This window comes from Pinus tabuliformis, chromosome Q, assembly GCF_031772625.1.
Source record: "Pinus tabuliformis cultivar Carrire ecotype Pingquan chromosome Q, CPIR1, whole genome shotgun sequence".
NCBI lineage: Eukaryota > Viridiplantae > Streptophyta > Pinopsida > Pinales > Pinaceae > Pinus > Pinus tabuliformis.
In genome coordinates, this window is record NC_142296.1 from 802,879,389 (window position 1) to 802,900,370 (window position 20,982).

The following is a 20,982-nucleotide window of genomic DNA, read 5'->3' on the forward strand; positions in this document are numbered from 1 at the left end:
GGAACTCTTCTCGAGTTACAGATTTCTTATGATCAGAGGTTGATGAAACAATGCAACCTTGTTTCAACAGTTTCAATTTGGCACACAATCTATGTAACGAAATTCTTCAAAGGATGAATCCCTTTGAATGACAGCTCCACAACTCAAATATAACAAATATGTGTTAGCGGGCGTACATTTATGTGGATCGGTTATGGTATCCCTTTACCTTCTACAACAGTAGGTTACACTCTGTCAATACGTCATGGCTATCGGTCTCTAACAATATAACAAAATGACTTCAAACAATAACATCGCTACAGGCTCATTTTGAACTACAGCAGTTGAACATAACTGCACTCAATATTCATTATTCTCAACTTTTTCCACCGTGATAACAAATCAGTTCAATGCTGTCTATATCAGTAATGACACACATCATTAATAAATGTAACTGATCCTCCATACAGCAGAGTCAAAACACATTTATTCCCTTTTTACACTAGCGCTCAATTCACAACAGAAATAAGACTCGATCCATAATTCTCATTCAACATTCCTTTTTCTAAATTGAATCTAAATTTATAAAACTTGACAGTGCTATATCAAATCGAATCTCCCTTCCATGCAATTCATTACAAATTCATGAATCAATTTTGTTTCTCTTACCCAGAATATATAGACCAACCGAACCCAGAAAGGTGAGAATACTCTCTCCCTGCCAGCGTAGCTATCAATTGAAGATCGAGCTTAATTGATTCAGTTGACTTTATCAAATAGTTTAAAATCTAGTTCCTTGCATCCACAGATTGATTTTAATACTGCGCTATGTTACTTATGCCATCCATCGATTTCTCAATACGCAATCTGCTATGGTGTTAACACACTTCCCTACATACACAAAATCACTCATTCCTACAACTAAGTTATGTTTCATTTCCATTTAAAGTGAAAAACGTTTCATTAACGCTCCAAACCATGTATTCATTCTGAAATTGTGAAGATCATTCCTTTCAATGATAGCATACTGCATTTTCAGAGATGGGTAAACAAAAACATTCCAGACAGAACTTTTGACAAAAATATGCAATAGCGTCCTCTTTCAAACATTCACTGGCAATTTACTTATACAGAATTCTATCTCCTTGGAATCGATCCATTGAGATCGATTTGTTAACTCCACGATTTCAATTAAGGCGCAGTCTAATTTGTTAACTCCACTATTTCACACAATTTCATATAAAACAAACAGTCATTCACACCGCGTTCAATTCGATGTCTTCACAACCAAATTATATGAAACGTGTATTCAACTTAAAATCTAGTTACAAAAATATTCCACCACTTAATGAATCGAACCCCACAATTATGAAAACAAATTGTTTTACATTAAAAAATGCAAATAAATACTTACAAACTTTCTTCGTGGAAAAATATTCAACAGTTGTGGCCTTACAATTTGGTGAAGGCTTACAGCCTTGCTGTCCAAGCCTACTCTCAATATCACATTCTCTCACAATCTCAATGTATTTTCCTCTCAAACCCCTTCCTATTTATACAATTTTAAAAAATGATCTAATTAAATGCTTAATCCCCTTAATATCTCAACAAATCCCTAAATCTCTCAACATCCCTAAAAGATAGATTCTCATCCCTAAAACTTAGAAACTAATTCCAACTTAGGCTCCCTCATTAATTCTAAATAATCTAGAAACTAATTTCTCTCACATTTACAATTTCTCACAAATAATTAATTAATCGCTCAAAATAATATTAATATTTACATGAAATTTTAATATTTCTTCAAAACATGAAACCCCCTAGCTTAGGTAAAATACAAGGTGTTTTTCGGAGATGATGCTCCTGCATTAGACTCCCCATGTAAGAAAATTCATGACCACCTGGTCATAAGTCTGGATATTTCCTCCTGGATCCCAAATTTTATTTTGTAATCTTTCTTTGCTTGTCAATTGCTTTACTGCTGTTGTTAACTATTGTTGTCCTCCAGGCTTCCATATTTTGTGTTGTAGTGCTCCACTTGCTCTACTCTTGCAATCTTTCACTGTTTTTCTCTTGTTGTCTTTCCTTTTCTTTTTTTCTGTTGTTGGTCTCTTCCAGGATTCTTTTGTCATCAGTCTTCTGATACTTTCAATCTCTCGGTCCAAATAATCTCCCGGCTGTTGATTTCTTGCTGCCTGCTGAGCTAAGATGGCTTGTTCAGTTTTTACTTTCTCTATCTGTACTGTCACTTGCTGACTTCTTGCTTCTATGCTTGTTTCTGTTCTGACTTCCATGATATCTTTCTGCACTCTTTCACTGTACTGAACTCTTTCTTCTTCCATCTCCCTGTCATAATCCGAATTTTTCAACAAATATTCTAGAAATGCAATTTCTCTGTGACATTGCTGAAGCATAACATCACCATCACTTACAGTCCCTGCATTCATACACAACTTATCAGTTTGAAAACTACAAGTCTCAACAACTTTAATCGTCGGTTCATATACTAGCTCTTCTAGTTGATCACCTTCTTCATTCACATGAACTTCCTCTTGTATTGTAATAGCAAAAGCATCACTGCTTTCTTCTTTAAAGTACTTATCTCCCGAGAGATTCTTTTCCATGCTTATGACAATTTCACAAGATTGCACATCCTCTTCAACAAAACCTGTAATCACATCACAACTGTCAACTATAAAAACACAAGAGTTCACATTATCCAGCTGATCTGGATCTTCCCAGTAATTCAAGAAATCATCAATGATCTCCTCCTCTATTTGATCAATGGAAACCTCCTCTTCCAACTCAGCTGCTCTGAGTTGTGTACACTTCAGCTGTACATCCATCATCTGCTCGAGCTTCTTTAACTCTTCCATTAACTGCATGTTTATCTGTGGATCTCTTTTCTGTTGTAGCTTCTGCCACTTCACTTTCTTTCCCTTCAGTGGAAAGATCCATCCTCTATTCTGGTTTTCCTGCTCTTGCAGCCATTCTTCTAGTACCTACAATTGTACCTTTATTACTGCAATCTCCATTTCTCGAACTTCTGCAGTCATCTCATCTCTGTGGCATTCCTCTGAACCTCTTCTCTGATACTCCATGATCATCTTCTCCATGAGTTTCTCACTCACCATGAGTTGTACTAGCCTTTACGACAACAATCTCTTCTGTTGTCACTTACCTCACTAAGCTCTCCTAACTCAGTCTTTTGGTAAGTACTTGGTTCACTGACTCTGGAACCTTTTGAGCACTTTCCTCTGCTCTCTCTCTGGGCTATCTCTTCAACTCACCTTCTTCTTCAGGACACTGCAATTGTCCTCTTTATCCAGCCTTTAGCTGAATGCCAGGTTCACTGCCATCATCCTCTCTGCAACCATAAATTTCATTTACAAATTTCAAATCAGAAAAATCATCTCACCTCTTAAGATATTTCATGATCTTGTCCTCCTTTCATTTCTGCCATCCTGTTCATTGCATTTGTGTAGTTTTCATATCAAATTTAAAAATCTGATCTTTCAATCATTCATCACACATTCAAAAATACATTTCAGTTCTCAACTGTACTCATTCAAAAACAAACATCTTCAACAGAGCATTCCAGCTCTGATACCAAAATGATGCAGGGCTAGCCTGCAATACCCAGGATCTCCATAAGTTTGTCCATGACAAATTCCATTAAGTAAATGCCCAATCAAAACCTCCAATTTAAAACAATTTGACTCACTGCAACCTAAATTTTATCTTTCTGTCGCTGGAAAATTCAACAACTTAAATTTCCTTTTCAACCCAATACAATCTCAATTTCTACTTTGATGTAAAAGTGTAACAAACACTACTCAATCCAATAACCAAAGCTTGAATTTTACATGCACCTTTTTCATTCCCAATCCAATTAACATCCAATGGTCCCACCATTACAATTACGTTCTCATATGCTAGGTTCAATTAAAGAGTGCGCCCTTACTGTTATATTCAATTTTGGCAACTTATATAATTTAATTCCATACGTTTGCCAACTAATTTTAAACACATTACTCTTGGATTTAAATCTTAAACATTTCATTGTTTTCAACAAATCTCCATAAACAATGCGTCCATCACCAATATAACTTACCTGTTCGATTTCCTGTAATAATCTCTGGATCGCGCCTTTAGATTGTGGACAACGCCTTCTGGCATATCATTCCTGCACAAATATCAATTTTATGTCTCTGTCTAAATTGTGTGGAACTCTTCTCGAGTTGCAGATTTCTTATGATCATAGGTTGATGAAACAATGCAACCTTGTTTCAACGGTTTTAATTTCGCACACAATCTGTGTAACGAAATTCTTCAAAGGATGAATCCCTTTGAATGACAGCTCCACAACCCAAATATAACAAAGATGTGTTAGCGGGCGTACATTTATGTGGGTCGGTTATGGTATCCCTTTACCTTCTACAACGGTAGGTTACACTTTGTCAATACATCATGGCTACCGGTCTCTAACAATATAACAAAATGACTTCAAATAATAACATCGCTACAGGCTCATTATGAACTACAGCAGTTGAACATAACCGCACTCAATATTCATGATTCTCAACTTTTTCCACCGCGATAACAAATGAGTTCAACGCTGTCTATATCAGTAATGACACACATCATTAATAAATGTATCCGATCCTCCATACAACAGAGTCAAAACACATTTATTCCCTTTTTACACTAACGCTCAATTCACAATAGAAATAAGACTCGATCCATAATTCTCATTCAACATTCCTTTTTCTGAATTGAATCTGAATTTATAAAACTTGACAGTGCTATATCAAATCGAATCTCCCTTCCATGCAATTCATTACAAATTCATGAATTAATTTCGTTTCTCTTACCCAGAATATATAGACCAATCGAACCCAGAAAGGTGAGAATACTCTCTCCCTGACAGTGTAGCTATCAATTGAAGATCAAGCTTAATTGATTCGGTTGAATTTATCAAATAGTTTAAAATCTAGTTCCTTGCATCCACAGATCGATTTTAATACTGCGCTATGTTACTTATGCCATCCATCGATTTCTCAATACGCAATCTGCTATGGTGTTAACACACTTCCCTACATACACAAAACCACTCCAGCCTGCAGCTAAGTTATGTTTCATTTCCATTTAAAGTGAACAGTGTTTCATTAACGCTCCAAACCATGTATTCATTCTGAAATTGTGAAGATTATTCCTTTCAATGACAGTGTACTGCATTTTCAGAGATGGGTAAACAAAACATTCCAGACAAAACTTTTGACAAAAATATGCAATAGAGCCCTATTTCAAACATTCACTGGCAATTTACTTATACATAATTATGTCTCCTTGGAGTCGATCCATTGAGATCGATTTGTTAACTCCACGATTTCAATTAAGGCGCAGTCTAATTTTTTAACTCCACGATTTCACACAATTTCATATAAAATAAATAGTCATTCACACCGCGTTCGATCTGATGTCTTCACAACCAAATTATATGAAACGTGTATTCAACTTAAAATCTAGTTACAAAAATATTCCACCACTTAATGAATCAAACCCCACAATTCTGAAAACACATTGTTTTACATTAACAAATGCAAATAAATACTTACAAAGTTTCTTCGTGGCCAAATATTCAACAGTCGTGGCCTTACAATTTGCTGAAGGCTTACAGCCTTGCTGTCCAAGCCTACTCTCAATCTCACATTCTCTCACAATCTCAATGTATTTTCCTCTCAAACCCCTTCCTATTTATACAATTTTAAAAAATGATCTAATTAAATTTTCAATCCCCTTAATATCTCAACATATCCCTAAATCTCTCAACGTCCCTAAAAGATAGATTCTCATCCCTAAAACTTAGAAACTAATTCCAACTTAGGCTCCCTCATTAATTCTAAATAATCTAGAACTAATTTCTCTCAAATTTACAATTTATCACAAATAATTAATTAATCGCTCAAAATAATATTAATATTTACATGAAATTTTAATATTTCTTCAAAACATGAAACCCCCGAGCTTAGGTAAAATACAAGGTGTTTTTTGGAGATGATGCTCCTGCATCACATGCCCCCCGGTCGAGGTGGGGTTACATGTCATAAAATCTATGCCCCATTTGGTGAACGGGCCAACAGTAACTATTGGTCGCAGGGGTGTGGTGGTATTCTAGTTTTGTTATCGAAAATTTGACATGCATGGCAACTTCTGATTGCTGTTATGTAATCTTTGAACATTGTTGGCTAGAAGTATCCTACTCATAATTTTTTTTGCGCTGTAGCGTAACCAGATTGATGCCCCCCACACGTGCCTGAATGGAAATCATTCAGGACTTTTTGGGCCTCCTCATGGGTGAGGCTCCTCCTAAAAACTGTATTGACACCACGATGGTAAAGTGTATCACTGACGATCATGTAGTCTTTTGATTGGTATCGAATAAGTTTTTGTTCCGAGCGAGAGTGATGGCGAGGGTGCAGGCTTTAGAGACAATTTCTCTATCCTACCAGCAAGCTGTTCTATGTCTTGATCAATTTCCCTCTCTTCTTCTCTGGACGTATCAGTCATCAGATTGATATCTTCATTTCCTTAAAAAAACCCACTAATCATATTTTGTTAATAAACAATGGCTTTTTCCGGGAATTCTTAAAAGAATTACCCAAAGGCTATCAGTGGACTTACATAATATAACAGACCCGCTTTATATTCTCCCTTTCCTCTTTGGCACGATGCAATATCGCATCGGCGATTACTATCAGCACGACTTTACAATGGCTCCGATATTATGGACCTGATGGCCTCTTTCCGAACCCCCTATAAAGATTTCGGTTCCGGACCTTTTCGGTGGTCGGTCAATCGCTCTTCCGAAACGCTTCAAGACCTCCGCGGACTTGATCCACTTATATGCAGCTTTTAATAATTCGGCGGTTCCACTTTTCGGCGGTCGCCTCAATTAACAACTTACCACCTCCGAAATACTGGACCTGACAATAAATATATCGTAATTTATATGATTTCGGCTCCGGATATGGGAAGCACGGTCGGAGGGTTTACGGACCCGACAACTTATAGAAGTTTTTAAATACTATATCGGCTTCGGATTTCAACACTCGCCCTTGTTGCACTATGGCTCTTTTCGGACCCGAAAGGCTTTATAATCCAGACTTTATAATAGATCGGCTTTGGAATTTTGGAGCGGATCCTTCCACTATCAACAAGCCTTCCAATGCGATGCAAGGGTTCAGTGGACCCGATATGGGTAAGAACTCACAATTATGTTATTTCGTGTCCGCTACAGCCACTTTATGAAAGATTTCAAGGGTTCTTAGCATAAACAGAAATGTATGCGCAATTGTAAAACAAATCCTGTATAAGCATAAATGAAAGGGAAGATGATTTCAATGGTTAATATACAGTATTTGCAGCCCGCGGAAATAGGAACCATTCAACACTGTTAAGGCACTATCCAATAATCTATGCATGGATATTATAGAGTCATTAATAAGAGACGCCGAGAGAACAGTTCTTAAAATAATACTATGGCACTCGCTCCTCTCCTCCCTGTCCCTTGAGGGCTTCGCTTCCTCTTTATTTATTATTAAGGATAGGCCCTCTCAGTCCTTATCCGATACAAAGAAAAGCATGCTTTACAGAATGATTTAAAGCTTGAAAAGCTCTATTACAAATAGCATGATTTATTGCTAGAATTTATTCTAATTTTAACTAAGAAAGCATAGAAATTGCAGGCTAAAGGACCCCACTCCCTTGCCTGTAGATTTTTTTTTGGATTTTTGGAATAATTTGGAAGATTTTTCCCCTCTGAGTCACATGCTCCCGCATCAGGCTCCTGAGGACAAAATTCTTCATGGGCTCCTATCCATGAGCTCATCTACAGATTTGCCCAATTTCTGTAGAATGTCTTTTGTAACCCAAGTAGCTTCAGTGATCGGCTGTCCCTTCCATTTCACCAGATACTGGAAATACTCTCGTGCCCTTGTCTTCTTATACACTTTCTTATCCAGAATTCTTTCTTGCTGTAAATCCTTAGCTGTGGGTAACTGTTTTACCCAGTCAATCTCCAGAGTCTTTTGATCCTGTGCTGTATCATCTGTAGCTTCATTCTCATATTTGTACAAGTCAGCAACATTAAAAATTGGTGATATTCCCACACCAGGTGGTAATTCAATTTCATAAGCATTTGCAGAGAATTTCCTCAATACCTTGCATGGTCCAATTTTCTTGGATTTTAACTTATTATACTCTCCTTTTGGAAATCTCTCCTTTCTGAGGTGTGCTAAAACCAAGTCTCCAACTTCAAAGTTCATTTCTCTTCTCCTTGTGTCTGCTCTGGTTTTATATTGAATGTTGTTGTCTTGTAGCTACTGTTTCACCTGTTCATGTATCGCCTGCATTCTTGAAGCAAAGTCTTCACCTTCTGCACTTCTCATTTCTTCTTTTCCCAAGTTCCTTAATTCAGATATTCCCCTTGGGTGCATTCCATAAAAAATATGGAAAGGGCTATGCCTTGTGCTCCTGTTTGGTGAATCATTATATTCATATTCAACTTGTGGTAACACTTGATCCCATTGCTTTGGATGTTCTGCAGTAAAGCTCCTCAAAAGATTGCCTAAACTTCTGTTCACAACTTTAGTTTGTCCATCAGTTTGTGGATGATAGGCAGAACTGAAATTTAATTTAGTTCCCAGCTTCTTCCATAGTGTTCTCCAGAAATGTCCAAAGAACTTTGAATCCCTGTCTGAAACAATGCTTTTGGGCAATCCATGTAATCTTACAATTTCTTTAAAAAACAACTTAGCAATGTGAGAAGCATCACTAGTTTTATAACATCGAATAAAGTGTGCCATTTTTGAAAATCTCTCCACTACAACAAAAATTGAATCATATCTTCTTTGAGTCTTTGGCAATCCTAGCACAAAATCCATACTTACCATATCCCAAGGTCTATCTGGAATTGGCAATGGAATATACAACCCTATGTTCTCGCTCCTTCCTTTTGCATACTGGCAGACTTTACAATTTCTTACATACTTCTCTACTTCAAATTTCATTTTCGGCCAGAAGTAAAATCTGTTGAGTTGTTCAAATGTCTTCTCTCTGCCAAAATGTCCTGCAAGTCCTCCACTATGCTTCTCTTTGATTAAATTCTCTCTCATTGAACAGTTGGGTATACACAGCTGATTTTGTTTAAATAACAGTCCCTCTTGTATAAAATAATCCAGCCACTTGCTCCTGTCCACCAAAACAGGATTCTTACAAGCCTCAAATGCCTCTTTAAAATCTGAATTGGTCTCATATAATTCCTTAAGAAAATCAAAACCCAACACTTGGATTTGACTTTCTTGCAGCAATACACTCCTCCTACTTAAGGCATCTGCGACTTTGTTTGATTGTCCAGTTATATGCTTCAACACAAAATGAAAGCCTTGAAGATACTCTACCCATTTAGCATGTCTTTGGTTGAGTTTTGGCTACTGCATTATAAACTGCAATGCATGGTTATCTAAATAAAGGATAAATTCTTTCGACATTAAATAATTCCTCCACTTCTTTAGTGCCTACACAACTGCATAAAATTCCTTAACATAAGAAGAATACTTCCTTCTGGCATCATTTAGCTTTTCACTGAAATAAACTATTGGTCTATCTTCTTGGCTTAAAACCCCTCCAATTGCTTCTGCACTCGCATCACACTTAACTTGAAAAGTTTTGTTAAAATCAGGAAGAACCAAAACAGGCTTTTCAGTTATTTTCCTCTTTAACAGCTGAAAATTTCTCTCTGCTTCAGTAGTCTACTTAAATGGTTGTTTATCCTTCTTTATGGTCTCAATAATAGGTGCATTAATCTTACTAAAATTCTTAATGAATTTTCTATAAAAACTAGCAAGACCATGAAAACTCCTTACCTCAAAAATACTCTTGGGTGAAGGCCACTCCACAATTGCTTTGATCTTTTCTGGATCCATCTTTAATCCTTCAGCTGAGATAACAAATCCCAAGTACACCAGCTCCTCTTTCATGAATAAACATTTCTTCAGATTGAACAATAATTTTTCTTGCTGTAGCTTCTGTAAGACATAATGTAAATGCCTCAAGTGATCCTCCTTGGACCTGCTATAGACTAATATATCGTCCAGATATACTATTACAAATTTACCAATGAATTCTTTAAGAACTTCATTCATAAGCCTCATGAATGTACTTGGTGCATTGGAAAACCCAAAATGCATCACTCTCCACTCATATAATCCTTCATTGGTCTTAAAAGCGGTTTTCCATTCATCCCCTTCTCTTATCCTTATCTGATGATAGCCACTTTTAAGATCTAACTTTAAAAAATATTTTGCGCCAGACAAGCAATCCATTAAATCTTCAATTCTGGGTAACAGAAATCTAAACCTGATTGTAATCTTATTGATGGCTCTTGAATCTGTACACATTCTCCAGCCTCCATCTTTCTTTGGGCTCAGCACTGTTGGCACTGCACAAGGACTCAGGCTTTCTTTGATCAACCCCTTGTCAAGCAATTCTTGCACCTGTTTCTTAACTTCTTAATTTTCTGCAGGAGTCATTCTATATGCTGCTTTGTTAGGTAAGCTTGCTCCAGGAATCAAGTCTATATGATGATTGATTTTCCTAATTGGTGGTAATTCGTTAGGCAAATCATCAACAATAATATCATAATAATTCTCCAACATTTCTTGAATTTCAATGGGTAATTCAGAAATTTTAGTAGAAGTCAATATTACCTTGGGCTTGCAAATTACAACAAAGTTTACGTCATTTTCTTCAATCTGCTTCAAGTATTCCTTCCCTCCAAGCAACAAAGTTTTTGGACTAGTCTTCTGCCCCTGTGCCTCTTCTTCTTGCAAAGGCAACAATGTATGATTAACACCATCCTTTCCAAACTTGTAGGTGTTTCTCTTCCCATCATGTATGGCTCCTCTGTCATATTGCCAAGGTCTTCCAAGCAATATGTGACACACGCCCATTGGCATCACATCACAAACAATTTTATCTTTGTACTTGCCCACTTGAAATTCCACTTCACACTATTCACTTACCAACAATTGATGTCCCTTTTGTAACCATGACACCTTATAAGGTGTTGGATGCTTCATTGTCTTCAGCTTCAATTTCTCCACTACTTCTGTAGAGACCAAATTATCAGTGCTGCCACTATCAATGATCATCTGGCAACATTTCCCTTGGACTTTGCACACTGTCCTGAATAAAGTTTTCCTTTGCGGTGGTTCAGCAGCCACCTCCTTCATTGGCTTAAGTAAGACTTTATTAACCACCAGAGATTCTCCTCTTTCTGGTGTATTTTCTTCTTCTGTTACCACTGTCGCTGGTGCTTCTTCTTCAGCTAGAGCAACAATTGCATTCCTCAGCTTTATGTCTGCATTCTCTGGGCACTCAAAAGCTCTGTGTCCCAACTTGTTACATCTGTAACATCTTAATTCTCTGCCTCTTCCTCTGCCTCCTCTTCCTCTGGAAAAACTCCCTCTGCCTCTTGCATCACCTTCTTTGGGTGCATGCTGGGTTGAGCTACTGCTAGCTCCATCTCTAGGTGCTGTAGATCTTCCTCTACCACCTTGACTTTCTTTTCCTCTGAAAGTCCCTCTCCCTTTGGCAGACTGCTTCCTCATGAGTTTTTCCTCAGCTTTCAACGCTATCTGATAAGCTTTCTCTTCTGTTTTAGGAGACAACAAACTTATCTCATCCTAAATGTCCATCCTGAGGCCATTCATATATCTAGCCACCTTCTCATTTGTGTCTTGGGCTTCTCCTGCTCTTATGCTTACTTTATAAAACTCTTATGTATATTCTTTTACTGTTAAAGCTCTCTGTCTAATATTTTGCATTTGTCTAAATAACATTTGCTGATAATTACTTGGCAAGAACTTACCTCTTAACTTTGCTACCATTCGGCTCCAGTTCTTGATTGGCTGTTTACCAAGTCTCTTCCTTTCCGCCTACACACCATCCCACCAGAGTGCTGCATGGCCTTTTAATTTGGTGACAGCAAACTTTACTTTCTTCTCAACTTCTGTTTCTTTGTAATCGAAGAATTTCTCCATGTTGTTAATCCAATCGATCAATTCTTCTGGATTCAGTCCTCCTTGATATATCGGTACTAATTGGTTCCATGGCTTGGCTGTGGATTTCAACACTGACTGAAAGAACCTCATCTCAGGAGTAACCTGTACAGCTTCCTCCTCTTTAGTAGCTTCAATTTCGGGCTCACTGACATCTCCATCATCTATATTTCTATCTGAAGTTAATGCATCCACTCTAGCTCGCAACTCTTCTACTGTTTCCATTAGTTCAGCATTTGCAACAGGTCGTCCTCTTCCACCACGTCCTCGTCCTCTTCCAACTCTGAAAGCCATCCTTCTTCCGCTCTTGAGATTCAATTCAATGTCAATTGATGGCTCTGATACCACTAATGATGGCGAGGGTGCAGGCTTTAGAGACAATTTCTCTATCCTACCAGCAAGCTGTTCTATGTCTTGATCAATTTCCCGCTCTTCTTCTCTGAATGTATCAGTCATCAGACTGATATCTTCATTTCCTTAAAAAAACCCACTAATCATATTTTGTTAATAAATAGTGGCTTTTTCCGGGAATTCTTAAAATAATTACCCAAAGGCTATCGGTGGACTTACACAATATAACAGACTCGCTTTATATTCTCCCTTTCCTCTTTGGAACAATGCAATATCGCATCGGCGATTGCTATTGGTGGGACTTTACAATGGCTCCGATATTATGGACCCGATGACCTCTTTCCAAACCCCCTATAAAGATTTCGGTTCTGGACCTTTTCGGCGGTCGGTCAAGCGCTCCTCCGAAACGCTTCAAGACCTCCGCGGACCCGATCCACTTATATGTAGCTTTTAATAATTCGGCGGTTCCGCCTTTCGGCGGTCACCTCAATTAACAACTTACCACCTCCGAAATACTGGACCTGATGATAAATATATCGTAATTTATATGATTTCGGCTCCGGATATGGGAAGCACGGTCGGAGGGTTTACGGACCCGACGACTTATAGAAGTTGTTAAATACTATTTCGGCTCCGGATTTCGGCGCTCGCCCTTGTTGCGCTATGGCTCTTTTCGGACCCGAAAGGCTTTATAAACCAGACTTTATAATAGATCGGCTCCGGGATTTCGGAGCGGATCCTTCCACTATCAACAAGCCTTCCGATGCGATGCAAGGGTTCAGCGGACCCGATATGGGTAAGAACTCACAATTATATTATTTCGCGTCTGCTACAGCCACTTTATGAAAGATTTCAAGGGTTCTTAGCATAAACAGAAATGTATGCGCAATTGTAAAACAAAAGCCTGTATAAGCATAAATGAAAGGGAAGATGATTTCAATGGTTAATATACAGTATTTGCAGCCTGCGGAAATAGGAACCATTCAACACTGTTAAGGCACTATCCAATAATCTATGCATGCATATTATAGAGTCATTAATAAGAGACGTCGAGAGAACAGTTCTTAAAATAATACTATGGCACTCACTCCTCTCCTCCCTGTCCCTTGAGGGCTTCACTGCCTCTTTATTTATTATTAAGGATAGGCCCTCTTGGTCCTTATCCGATACAAAGAAAAGCATGCTTTACAGAATGATTTAAAGCTTGAAAAGCTTTGTTACAAATAGCATGACTTATTGCTAGAATTTATTCTAATTTTAACTAAGAAAGCATAGAAATTGGAGGCTAAAGGACCCCACTCCCTTGCCTGTAGATTTTTTTTTTGGATTTTTGGAATAATTTGGAAGATTTTTCCCCTCTGAGTCACATGCTCCTGCATCAGGGAGGTACTAGACCTATATTTTTGGGTTTGGATATAGATGATTATATCTCCATACCACGAATTGCTTGAAGATTTCAGAAACAAAGATTCATCCATGATGGTTTCTTCAGATGTTTCATCGTTGGATGACGATGGGAGATCACATAGTAATTCCGCGATTACCAAGGATTTCTTCGATTTGGATTTTACAAATTCCAGATCAAACTCTTGAAGAATTGCTATCCATTTTGAATATTTGCCCCCCAGCAACTGTCATGACAATATATAAGTCATGGGGTTGCAATCTGATAAAATGGTAGCTTTTCGAAAGAGGACATAGTGTCGAAATCTCTGTATTGCTTGAACAGCTATGAGAGCCAACTTTTCAACATAGGAATATTTTCTTTCCATATCATTTAAGTTTCTACTAAAATAATATATAGGATGTTCAATTCCATTGTCTTATTGTACTAAAACCATTGTGATGGTTGTATCTGCTGCAACGAGATACAGGTTAAATTCTTTTTGATAATCAGGAGCACACTTTAATGATGCTTTCATTAGGGATTCCTTTAAAGCATCAAAGGAAGCTTGCGCAACCTGATCCTAGATGAAGGGTACTTCTTTTTTCAATAAACACATATAACCTTTAGCAAGCTCGGCGTAATTTGGAATGAACCTCCTCAGAACGTTTTCTTTCCCTTGGAGTTTTTGAATATGAAGCAAATTTGAAGGTGGAGCCAAATTTATGATTGCCTGAACCTTACATGGGTCGAGACAAATCTCGTCCTTTGAGACTACAAATCCAAGTAAATGACCAGAACTGACATAGAACACACATTTGTGTGGATTGAGTCGTATCTTGTAGTGTCAACAACGTAGAAATATTGCTCTTAATTGCTGCAGATGATCGGTCCGCTTTCACGAATGAGCCGGAAGATCGTCGAGATATGGTTGAATGATGTTTTGATGTTATGGAAGGCATAATTCATTTCCCTATGAAATGTTTCCCCTGTTTTCTTTAAACCAAAGGGTAACTTGCGATATGCAAATGTGCCCCACGGACAAATAAATGCTGTCTTTGACTAGTCTTGTGGGCGGATATTTATTTAATTATACCCAGAGAATCCATACATAATGAAAAGATTTCACATCCGGTGCATTCATCTATTATCTGGTCAATAAAGGGTGTAGGGTAGTTGTCTTTTGGACAAGTTTGATTTACATCCCTATAATCGACGCACACTCTAATCGTTCCTTGTTTTTTCATTACAGGAACAATGTTCGATACCCAATCGGTTAGAGGAACTGGGTAATAAATATAGCATGGAGAAGTTTTTCAACTTTTGCCTTGATGGTAGCAGCTTTCTTGGGGTGCACTTATCGTAGCCGTTGTCATACTAGTTTGACATCTGGATACATATTTATTTCGTGTTCAAATATACTCGAGTCAATGCCTCACATTTCATCATACGACCAAGAAAAGACATCTCTGAATTAGCGAAAAAGAGCATTATATATTTCCAATTCTGAAGGAGAACAACATTTGCCAACATAAATATTCTCTACAACATCTGTTTTGGTCAAGATATTTATGGCGATAGTCTCTTCAATATTGGACAAGTTTCGCTCGAACTCCACTGTGTTTACGGTATTTGATAGGAAATCAAAAAATGAAGGATGATGAACGTCATCAGGAGTATCTTCTTGACAATCTGGAAGATGGGAACGATGGTGGTAATTTTCCCATGGCGCCCCGTCAATTATCATTGACTCAAAAATTCCTTCTTCAGTGTAATGCACTTGCGACCAAGGATCTGAAGCGGTGCCATATTCCTTAGACCTATCTATCCAAACGCTTGATGAGCGTTGATTCGAGTCTACCTTCCATGCCAAAAACATTGATTGCTACAAGATTTCTATTGGGCTTGGAGGCAATACCTGTAGATGATCCATGTTAATATCATTTTTTGAGATCTTTTGAATAGAAGATATCATATTTTAGGTTCCTACCATTGCCACTTCTGCCAGATTGATTGGAGGCGGGAGGGAAAAAGTCCCCATTAATATAGGGTCTTTAAGTAGGCCTACTCCAATATTTTGAAGCGAATGGGGGCTTCCATGGATCATAGGAATGCTTCCCGTAGCTTGGGAACTATTGGGGAGAAATGTTTGTTGGTCGACGATTGTGATTCCTCCCTAAAAGGGAAATGAAATCTTCCTAAAGTAGGTTAACACAACCGCAGCCATAGCATATATCCAGGGCCTTCCTAGTAGGATGTTGTAATCGAGGTTTCCATCGATTACTTCAACATCTATTTCTACCATTTTCCCCCCAGTTCAACTTGCAAGTTACTTAAAATCCCATATGGGGTATGTTGGAAATAATACTGAGAGGGGGGGTGAATCAGTATTATTAAGTCAAATATTTCCTTTTTAATTCCAAATGATATATGCTACTTCAGTTAATAAAAACCGCGTATATATGTAATTACAGATAAAGAAACCCGCGTATACAAAGCAGACTTATAATTTGATTTATCTTTTAGATGTCAGTTGTTAATCTGTGTATCAGAAGCAAATAAACAGTACCAGAAATAGTGAAACAGAGCAGAAGACAGTTACACACAAGAACACAAGATGTAAGGAGGAAACCCAATGTGGGTGAAAATACCCTGCTGCAATTCGTCTCTATCTTCTTGTTAATTAGAAACTTCTCTTTACAATGTTTTGTATTAGTGCAGTCTTTACCAGTACGTAGGCTACAACCTGCAGAGAGCTACAACTCTCTCTCGTTCTCTAGCTTTCCTAGAAGGGAGCTCCAACCCCCTAAGTTCTTGTACTAGCTTGCGATACTAGTATGTAGGCTCCTACCTGCAAAAGGCTGCAACCTTCTCTTTGCTTTCAGGAACCTCGTTTCATTAATTTTCAGACTGGATCCACAAGTAATATCAATCAAACATCAAGAATTTCTGCATAACCCAAACTCCTTTTCACCAATCAAAAGCTGAAACAAATAAGCACTTCTCTGACCACTGTACCCAGAACACAGTAACTGTAATCAAACACCAATTCTGAATCCAAAACACTGCAACAATAAAACAGAAGTAGCTAGAACATAAATCAAGATATATATGCTACTTCATTGTTCAGCAACCTGCGAGTATATGCTTCTGTACCACAACACAACCAACCTGCGTATACACGTCTTTCATTCACAGAAAAAGCGTGTATACACACCTGCAATTCACTGAATCTGCGTACAGATCTATGAAGGATAATTTATTCTTTTAAGCATTCAGACATTAGTTAACCCAGATTTATAGATCAAGAGAGCGCCACATATAATAGATCAAAATTATATAGAGATACCACTGTTCAAGCCTTGAGATTTTGATCCATCAATAGCCCTTATCCTTCTTGCGCTTAGGTTCCTTCTTTTTTCAGATCTAGATCTGCACCATAACCCGATCATACGTATTCCAAATCTAGCACAATATCAGATATTCAATAATTCAGATGATCCCTTGCCACATGATCTCCTTCCTCTTTTATAGTTATAGGCCTTGCACAATACCACGATCCAAAACCATAATAAACAATACCAAGGGCCCAAATCCTAGGGTCAACTCTTCTGACAAGATACAATGGTCCACAACCATAGGTTCAAATTCCAAGGACTAACAACCACAGACCAAAAATAAGTTTCCCACCATGTACGCGCTTTTATGTGCATAAAAGTGCGTGTATATGCATACGCTACTTCGAAACGTATAACCCACGTGTATACACGTCTTCTGTAAGGCGTACCTGTGTATAAAAGATTTCCTACATTCTGAGCACCTGAACTGAGATTTGTCACCAAAGAGAGTTGCCATCAAGGACAACACCTGTACCATAGCGCCACACCTGTGCCAAAATGCCAACAATCTCCCCCTTTGGACTTGATGGCAACCCCAAGATCCTCAAATTCATTCTCCCCCTTTGTCATCAAGGGCAAAGGGGTGTGCTCCCCATGAGTACATGCTAATATCTCTGCTCTGCTGTGCTGAACATGCTCCCCCTGACTATAGGCAAGATCTATAAAAAGATGTTCTTCAAGAAGAACCATGACTTAAACATCACAAAAGACCTTCCTATCACCAAAAGACTCAATACATACAACCATCACCCAACCAAGTGGGGATACATCAGAAATTCACATATGACAACCAATTACATCAATCATCCCAGGCATAGTGGGGAAACCAAAATAGGTCGTTACATGACCTTGATAAAAAAAGATATACATGACATAGAGACGAATTATCAAGACTATGCACATCACCAATAACAATTATCAACAACATCTGACAATCACTGTAGATATCAGCAATCATGTTCTCCTTCTGATCTCCTTTCTGCAGCTGATCCACCTGAACCAAAATAGCTTGAGTACTAGAACCAAGAACTTCTAAGGTAATGCCAACAATGCATTATTAGAAGATTAACTGCTCCCCCTGAACCTGTGCCTGATGGTCTCTGACAGACCCATCTCAGACTCTCTCCAACCAGAGTCTTCCTTTGCTGATTTTCTTCAGAACTCCATATACGCGATTGCACCTACATAAATCAGCGTATGTATGCGGATACCCCTCATCCAACTCGCGTACACCAACTTTTCTTTGGAACAGACAAGCTTCAATAGCAGGATGAAGCATCAATGACTCCCAGCTTCTGTCTGAGATATTCAAAAGTTTCCTTGGGCAGTGGTTTGGTGAGAATATCAACAACTTGTTCCTTAGAAGGAACATACTCCAATTTGACCTTTTATTCCAACACTTGTTCCCGGAGAAAGTGATACTTGATCGATACCATAAGCCATAGTTTTGAGTTCCTTAAAGGTACTTGAAGATTCTCTTGATTGCCTGAAGATGAGTTTCCTTTGGGTTGGCTTGAAACCTTCCAACTATTCCTACTGCATGCATAATATCTAGTCGGGTACCTGTCAAATAAAGCAAACTCCTAATCATGGATCTATAGGTTGGTTGATGCACTGCTGCTGATTCATCATTTGCACTGAGGCTGCATCCAGTAATCATGGGGGTACATATAGGTTTCGAATCTTCCATGCCATATGCCTTCAGAATCCGCTTGAGGTACTTGATTTGAGACAAGAAGATACCGCATTCATTTTGTTGGATTTGCAATCCAAGAAAGTATGTCATTTCTCCAAGCAAGGACATTTTGAATTCTTTCTTCATCACCAAGGCAAAGCTTTGACTGATATCTTCTTCATTGCTTCCAAAGATAATATCATCTACATACACAACAAGTATTAGCAATTTGTTATTTTCAATTTTTATATAGAGATTGCTATCTATTGATCCTTTTGAAAAACCTTGTTGATGAAGGTATTTGTCCAACCGATAGTACCAAGCCCTTGGAGCTTATTTAAGCCCATAGAGAGCCTTTTTAAGTCTGCATACAAGATTTGGATCATTTCCAAGGATAAAGCCATATGGTTTCTCAATGTACACTTCTTCTTCTAAGTCTCCATTCAAAAAGGATGATTTCACGTCCATTTGAAATACTTTGAATTTTTGAAAGCTAGAGAGGGAAAGGAACATTTTTATGGCCTCAAGTCTAGCTACGGGAGAAAAATTTTCTTCAAAGTCTATTCATGCCTGTTGAGCATACCCTTTGCAAACAAGCCTGGCCTTGTTTCTAATAACTTCCCCATTTTCATTCAACTTGTTCTTGAAGACCCATTTTGTTCCTATGACATTCTTATCTTTTGGTCTAGGAACCAACTCTCAAGTGTTGTTCTTTTTGATCTGCTCAAGTTCTTCATCCATTTCCTTGACCTAGCATTCATCTTTGCATGCCTCTTTTACATTTTTTGGTTCAGTGGAGGAGAGCAATGCCAAATAGCTTGAGGCTTCTGCAATTGTTCTTCTAGTTTGTACACCTGCTTCCTTCTGCCCCAAAATCTGAGATTCTGGATGATTCTTCTGCACATACCTGGATGGAGTCTTCTCTTCTATCCTTATCTGTTCCACTGGTGCCTCTTAAGGTTCTTCTTCATCATCAGTTTGATTTGGAGGGTAGTCTTCATCTTCTTCTATATTTTCATAATTTACTTGCCTAGGAACGTTTCCTTTTTCATCAACCACAACATCAATGCTGTCAACAATTCTTCCAAGTCTTTTATTGTAACATATATATGCTTTGCTATGGGGAGAATAACCAAGAAGAATGCCTTCATCAGCTCTAGGTTCAAACTTGCCAAGATGTTCATTATTATTATTAATGTAGCATTTGCTTCCAAAAATTTTGAAATGTTTTACCGAGGGAGTCTCACCATACCAAAGCTCATGAGGAGTTTCAGTGCTATTTACTCAGACATTTGTTTTGTTTATAATAACCACCGCAGCATAAGCCGCTTCACGCCAGAAAGTTGCGGGAGTTCCAGACTCATCAAGCATAGCATGAGCCATTTGTTGAACCGTTCTGTTCATTCTTTCCACTACTCCATTTTGTTGAGGAGTCCTAGCTGTAGAGAATTCCCTTCTTATTCCATGTTCTTCACAGAAATCGAAAAACTCATTTGAGGTAAACTCCCCACCTCTATCAGACCTGAGGCATTTAATTTTGCGATCTGATTCGTTTTCAACCAATGCTTTGAAAGATTTGAATTTTTCGAATGCTTCATCTTTGTGCTTCATCAGTCCTATCCAAACCATCCTAGAAAAGTCATCAATGAATAATATAAAGTATTCTTCTCCTCGAGGTGACCTTTTCTTAGATGGACCACATATATCTATATGAACTAGCTCAAGAGGCCTGCTAGCTGATCCTTCCTTCTCAGGAAAGTTAGTTCTGGTTTGCTTACCAAACTGACATGATTTGCATATGGTGTTGTCTGGAATTTTAATATCTGGAAGACCACGAAATGCCTGGTATTTGCATGCTTTCCTTATTTGTGAAAAGCTTAGATGCCCCAACCTCCGGTGCCATAACCAGTGTTCATCATCCTTGCTCAAATAGCATTGTTGTTGTCCTTCTTCAAATATGTATAGATCATTTGGAGTTCTTCTACCTTTGATCACTGTTTCACCTGTATCAAGATCACGAACACGACATCCATTTGATCTAAATATTACCTCGGTTCCTTGATCACACATCTG